At 40.0% G+C, this 7278-nt stretch overlaps 1 pseudogene across 1 annotated transcript; it reads left to right on the top strand.

Annotated features, from left to right (window-relative positions):
• Nucleotides 1-1537: 1537 nt before the first annotated feature.
• Nucleotides 1538-2044, top strand: LOC308655917 (large ribosomal subunit protein eL29-like; annotated as a pseudogene). The gene has a single exon. The product of its transcript is annotated as a large ribosomal subunit protein eL29-like (transcript).
• Nucleotides 2045-7278: the final 5234 nt, after the last annotated feature.

Genomic DNA, 7278 nt, shown 5'->3' with positions numbered 1-7278 from the left:
ACTATTCACAATGGCTAAGACATGGAATCAGGCTAGGTTGGGCAACAATAGATAACTGGGTAGGGTACATGCAGTGCAAATACATAGTGGAATATTATTCAGCCAAAAAGTAAAATAAAATCCCATCTTTTGCAGCAAAATGGATAGAACCAGATGGCATTATGTTAAGTGAGATAAGTCAGACACAGACAAATACCACACATTCTCTCCCACATTTAGAAGCTAAAAACAGTCAACCTGAAAGTAGAGTAGTGATTACTAAGGATTAGGAATGTAGTGGGGTGCAGGGAGAGGGGGCAGTTGAATTTGATCAATGCACCCTATATGCCTGTATGGAAATACCACACTGCCCCCAATAATATGTGTTAATGAAAAATAGATTTCTATTTGTGGTTCAAATATTATTTCATATTTTATCAATATTATCAAGCAGTATTCTCAACTAAGCCATGAAGATTCTCTAAATAAAAACACCTTAATTTCTCTTAATTATTCCAAATTTTCTGATAGAACTAAGAAGAAGACTTATCTTCATTTTCTCAAATATAGCAGTAATCTCTCTGGTCATTTTTCTCATGGAGGAACATTCTTCGTAGACCTCTTTCTGTCCTCCTGCTTCTCCTCAGAGTGGACATTTTCTCAGAATTTTCTTAGTACTTCTTTGATGATCTTCCTGGCAAACATCAATATCTTTAGGTATTGTCCTCTTGGGTTTCTTGGTGTTCTAAAGGTGACACTGCCTCTTTGCTTGGGAACATAGTCTGCAGCCAGCATTCTGAAAACTGCAAAGGACACGGATTGACAATGGCATCTGCAATTGTCAAGGAGGAAAAGACTCACCAGAATCTCCTTCAGTGTCCATGTTTCCAGTGTGCACCTCAAAACTCCTCCATTCTCTGCTCATTATCCAGTTCCAGAATTACTTCCATACCTTTAGGTATTTGTCACACAAACAGCACTCTACTTCTTGCTATCAAAATCCTTTTAGGTCCACTAGGGATGCCATAATTAAAAAAATAGTTAGCCACTTATTGCAGCACTATTCACAATCACTAAGACATGGAATCAGCCTAGGTTGGGCAACAACAGATTACGAAGAGGGGGAAGTCCAAGATCAAGGTGCCAGCCCGCTCAGGTCCCTGGCTCTCTTCCTGTTTGATGACTTCCACATTTTCACTGTCCTCATACAACAGAGAGAGAGAAGAGTAATAATCTTTTTGGTTTCTCTTCTGAGGTTTAAACTTCTGAGAATTGTTGGGTTTGATTCTCCTGTAAGCCCTACTGGTATTTTTTTGCCCCTCTTTTCCAGAAAAATAAACAATTTCTCCATGGTCATATGGCCAGCAAGTGTCATTGATGATTTTCAAATCTGAGTCTAATTCCAGTGCCCAAACCATATCATTCCAGAAATCATGATTAGTCCTGGGAAACTGGAGAAAGAGCACAGAAAATAGAGTCTTTTATGCCATGTCAAGTAAATAGAAAGTCTCTTCTTCTGGTCTTAACTGCTCCAGCAGCTGCATTTTACAATGCAGACATGGCCAAGTTCAAGAACCACACCATGCACAACCAGTCCTGAAAATGGCACAGAGAGAAGACGGCATCAAGAAACCCCAATCAAAAAGATATGAATCTCTTAAGGGGGCAGACCCCAAGTTCCTGAGAAATATGCGTTTTGCCGAGAAGCACAACAAGCAGGGCCTGAAAAAGATGCAAACAACCCGAAGGCCATGAGTACACTGCCAGAGTTATCAAGGCCCTGATAAAACACAAGGAAGTTAAGCCCAAGGTGCCAAAGGGCGCCAGCCATAAGTGTGATTGCCTTGCCTTCCTTGCCTACTCCAAGCTCCAGAAGCATGCTCATTCCCACATGGCCAGGGATCATAGGCTCTGCCGGCCAAAGGCCAAAGCTCAAGCACAAGACCTAGCCAAGACCCAAGCTGCAACTCCAGCTCCAGTGTTAGCTCTGGCTCCAGCTCCAGATCCTGCTCTCAAAGGTGACCAGGCCCCCAAGAGTGCCCAGGTTCCTGTGAAGGCTCCATAGTAGAAGGCTCTGTCTGAGAATGTGAGGGCAGGACTGGTGTGACCCCTGGGCCTGCTGTGTCCTCCTGTGCTGTGTGTACAAATAAATCCAGAGGCAGAAAAGGAGGAGGAGGAAGAGGAGGAGGAGGAAGAGGAGGAGGAGGAGAGGAAGGAGGAGGAGGAAAAAGGGAAAAAGGAGGAGGAGGAAGAGAAGGAGGAGGAGGAAAAAGGGAAAGAGGAGGAGGAGGAGGAGGAGGAGGAGGAGGAGAAAGGGAAAGAGGAGGAGGAGGAGGGGAAAGGGAAAGAGGAGGAGGAGGAGGAGGAGGAGGAGGAGGAGAAAGGGAAAGAGGAGGAGGAGGAGGGGAAAGGGAAAGAGGAGGAGGAGGAGGAGGAGGAGGAGGAGGAGGAGAAGGGGAAAGAAGAGGAGGAGGGGGGAAGAAGATCAGGAGGAGGAGAGAAAGTATTAGTCAGAAAGTATTTGGTAAGAAAAAAATAAAAGTCTGAAAGTCCCCTTTTCTTGTTCTTCCTCATTTACCCTTCCATACTCCTCCCAAACTCTGAGTTCTGTTACACTAGCTGCCAACTTATGGTAACATGTAATGAAAAAAATTGCAGTAATGGATCTGGACATTCTTCAGTGGGAATACCTAGAAGACAACAAAACTCCAGCTTGCTAACCCCAGTCACTCCCCTGTGGTTACTTTGAGGCATGCTTTGCTGGTATCTCTCTCTCTCCAAAACCCCTGTTTTCTCCTTCCAGGGATAAGAATGGAGTATAAAGGCAATGAACTTCTTTTCTGTTTCATAGAAAACATTGAAGAGCAAACAAATGTTTATTTGTTAAAAGAGCATGTTTTCTCTGTTAGGCTAGAAAATGAATTTATATCCACACATCTCAATGGAATTTTCCAGGAGACAGTTTGGGATCCATGACTGGAACTCCAAAAATAGATCAGAACCAAAGAGAAAGATTGTAAATATTTCTACTGGATTTAGGGTTGAAGTAGCAAGATTAGTAGGAGTTTTCCTGGGAGAGAAGATGCACCAGATTACACATGTAGATTTCCATAAAAATATTTTTCATAATTGAAAATAGATGCCTTATCTCTTCATTTTTTGAGATGTAAGAGGTAGAATTACAATTAAATCTATAACTCATTAGTTCTCAAAGAGAATGAAAACTTACAAATGGTAAAAATGTTGATTTAAACAAGTATGAGAATCTTGATAACTAAAAGTATACGCTAAAAATAATATTAACTAGAAAAAAAATGGGACACAAAATCAAATGTACTCATTGATTACAATGTTATAAAATGTATAAAAGCCTTTTTATGAGGTTCAGAAGAAAATAGAGATGTTTTATGTTTGGGTTTTGAAAATATTTGTGGCATTTTTTTGATGAGAAGCTAATATAAACACTTTTGGAAAGAAATATTTCTAACAAGATAATCTTTATAACCAGTTACTAAGAAAAAAAAATTATTTACAATTTTCATTGGCTCATAATAAAAAAGGTTAATGCAGCTCTATTCTCAAGACATGGAAATGTCATTTGTTTGTTTTCCAAGTTGAAATCACCATACACAGCATATTTTCTGAATTTACAAGATGAACTTTATTAAAAGTATGATGTATTTAAGAAAAAAATATTATCTAAGTTTTTGTTACAGAACACCCGAACCAGAACCAATTATTTATTGGGGTTTTTTGGTAGTTCAGATCTCATAATGAAATATTATATATGGGAATTCTTTTTTTTAATATTTATTTTTTAGTTTTTGTTTGTATGTGGTGCTGAGGATCGAACCCGGGCCGCACACATGCCAGGCGAGCACGCTACTGCTTGAGCCACATCCCCAGACCTAGGAATTCTTAAAAATACTAAAATCTAGTGCTGAGCAAAGTGGCATGCTCCTATAATCCCAGTAGCTCAGGAAGTTGAGGCAGAAGGACCATAAGTTCAATGCCAGCCTCAGTAACTTACAAGATCCTTGGCAACTTAGAGAGACCCTATCCCCCAAAAAATAATAAAAAGGGCTAGCAATGTGACTCAATAGTAAAGCAACCCTGAGTTAAATCCCTAGCATGTGCACGTGCGCGCCCGCGCGCGCACACACACACACACACACACACACACACACACACACACAATCCATTTGTAATACAAATAAATTCTTTTGAATCAAGGTACAGATTTACAAAGCTATTTCTTTGTTTCCCTGACACATTGTTTGTGGGATTTATTTGATGTTTAACTCCCAAATGAAACATTGTTCTTATGGGAAAAAGTAAACTTCATTACAATTATTACCTTTAAAGACTCAGTTTCAAGGAATATATGATTTAGTCTGTTCCCTTTCTCCTCTCAAGAGATTATGTTTACTTATTTATCGATTATTTGCATGACTTTAAATATAATTTAAAATCCTACTTCTCTATCAATATTAATCAATGTTCTAACTCAATTCTATGTAAGATGAGAGATGAGTCCCCCTACCTCTTCTTCAAATTCCTCCCTGACTTCCCAAAATATAACCTGTCAGTTGTAGTTTTGCATTATAACGATAACATTTACTGTTTTGCAGGTACAACTGATGCACATCTTGTCTGAGGTTAACTCTGAATGTTAAAGACTAATATAATGCTGGGGTTGTGGCTCAGTGGCAGAGAGCTCACCTAACATTTGCGAGGCCCTGGGTTCGATCCTCAGCACCACATAAAAATAAATAAATAAAATAAAGATTTTGTGTCCAACTAAGAAATAGATATTTTTAAAAAATTTTTAAAGACTAATATATGGGGCTGGGGATGTGGCTCAAGCGGTAGCGTGCTCGCCTGGCATGCGTGCGGCCCGGGTTCGATCCTCAGCACCACATACCAACAAAGATGTTGTGTCCGCCGAGAACTAAAAAATAAATATTAAAAAAAATAAAGACTAATATATACAATTTTTACATTTATATCTATGTAATTTTTTTCACATCAGCTCAAGAAGTATGCTAGGATCACATCTCTGTCTCTGTATGGTCACTATATGATCCCCTAACCACTTAAGAGAGAATAGAGAGAGAAAGAGAGAGAGAGAGAGAGAGAGAGAGAGAGAGAGAGAGAATGTGCTTTATTGACATATTCAATGAACTCTTAGTTTCTTATGCTATTATTCTGGTGGTTTTTTTTTTTTTTTTCCTATTTCCACATGATTATTATTGTATAGCATTTGTTTTCCCTGGAGTTTCTAGTCTTCGTTCTTTTTTTCTTATTCGTCAACATGTACTTATCAGATTCTCGAGTTCCCCTGCCCTCTCAATCACATCATCTAAATAAATGCAAGGAATTCCATTTTCCTCCAGAGAGCCTGTTCCCAAGAAGCTCCCTCATCCTCCAGCCTGGCCCATCTTATTCTGACAAGCCAACAGTGGTCATCCCAGAATCTCCTTGCCCCAGTCTATAGGATGAGTCCAATGGAAGGTCTGCCATTTGCCTACCATCTTCCTCCTTTCCCTATGCAACCTCAAATTTTAACTGAGCACACTCAAATAAAACATATTTCTCAGACATCCTCCTTGTTTGGTCCTACACATGACAAAGTTCCAGCTCACGAGAGGAGGCCAGAATTGGTGCCTACAGCTCCTCGCAAAGCTTTTCAAGGAAACTGACTGGCCTCTGCACTTTCTCTTCCTCAAGCCTGTGCCTATGACAGCTGGCTTTCTGCTGTCCCCTCAGAATTATGATTTGCCTTGAGGATGGGAACAAAATGCTAGGTTGGTAGAATAGAAATATGTGAGCGTAGGTCAAAAATAATAATGTGTAGACACTTTAACAGTCCTCCCTGGACTGTCTCTGAATTTCTTTAATGGAGAAAAGCAGTAAGTTTCTATCCTGTTTACATTGCTGTTACTTTGTTACATGTAGAAAATGTAATCCTAACTGCTATGGGTTCACAGTGTCCAACATCCCATTCCTTGCTTTTCTAAGGATGGTCTTAATGCTGTCTAGTGGTAGCATTGATTACTTGGTCTACCCATGTTCTAAAACTCTGGAGAATTGCCTATTTTATTAATCTTAACAGGAGAAAAGAGACCATCTCATTTTATAAAAGCTGAAAATGCCAGATAATTGTAATTAAGTTATAGACATTCACTAGGACAGCAGGGTCCACTGCATGAGGAGGTGGAAGAAGAAAACAAAATGTGAGAAAGAACCAGCACAGTCGATAAAAGCCTTGCTCTAAAAGGAACACAAATTACTTCCCATTCACATTTCTTCAACAGGGACCAGTTTTATGGCTTCACCTACACAAAAGGTAGGTGACAGAGAAATGTGATGAAAAAAATTGCTGAACAGGATCAGATATTTTGGTGTTCAGTTAGCCACCCCTACCATAACTCATAGGGCTAAATTACTTCTTCATATTTTAAAACACTGTCTTTTATCTTTGTATGTATGTGTTTTGTGTGGACTGACTTTCAGCAGTCTTGGACGTCTTTTAATCTGAAAGCACATACAGTTTCACATCAATATCTCTGAGCTCTGTATATGTACAGACATTGAACTTTTATTAGGTGTATTATTTTTCCCTATTTTTCATTAGTTTTTAAATTATATTTATGATGGCTTTTGATTTATAGTATAAACATCCTGTCAATTCTTTTAATTTACATTTTTACTCTTTTATTGTTTTTTTGTTTAGTATGTTTTAATTCAGTGACCAAAAGGCTATCTATTAAAATACTCCTATAGGGGAGATCCAACATGGCGGCGGGTGCAGAGAGATCAAATCTCTGACCTCTTCAGCTGCGCGGGCATAGGGAGTCGTAAACTGTCTAAATGCTGTTTGTTCAGGATCATTAGGCAATACAGAGCTGACGTGGATCTGGGGCAAACAGTCCGGGCCTCTCAGAACATACACAGAGTCGGGATCGGCTGCATTCAAGCTCTCCTTTGCCTGCTTCTTGCAGCCAAACCGCTGACTCAGCACAAACGATCCCGCCGAAACAACTTGTCGGCCCTTCTGATCCTACAGAAGTAAATGCCAACCAAGCCTTCATAGGCAGTGCCACAGGATTGAAACGGGGCTTGGGAGAGACAGTCAGGACCCACTCGTTGCATTGGTCACCCGGCAAAGGGAACGAACTGTCACCATTTGCATGGGATACCACCATGACAGAGAACTGACGTCACCAAAACGCGGCGGAGGAGATAAATTCATTGAAACCAGCGGAAACAGGGGTGTAATCCCCTAGCCTTCCCTCT

Source organism: Spermophilus citellus (assembly GCF_964194105.1).
Source record: "Spermophilus citellus genome assembly, chromosome: 9".
NCBI lineage: Eukaryota > Metazoa > Chordata > Mammalia > Rodentia > Sciuridae > Spermophilus > Spermophilus citellus.
The sequence above is the reverse complement of the archived record's forward strand: the minus strand, read 5'-3'. Positions and strand labels throughout refer to the sequence as shown.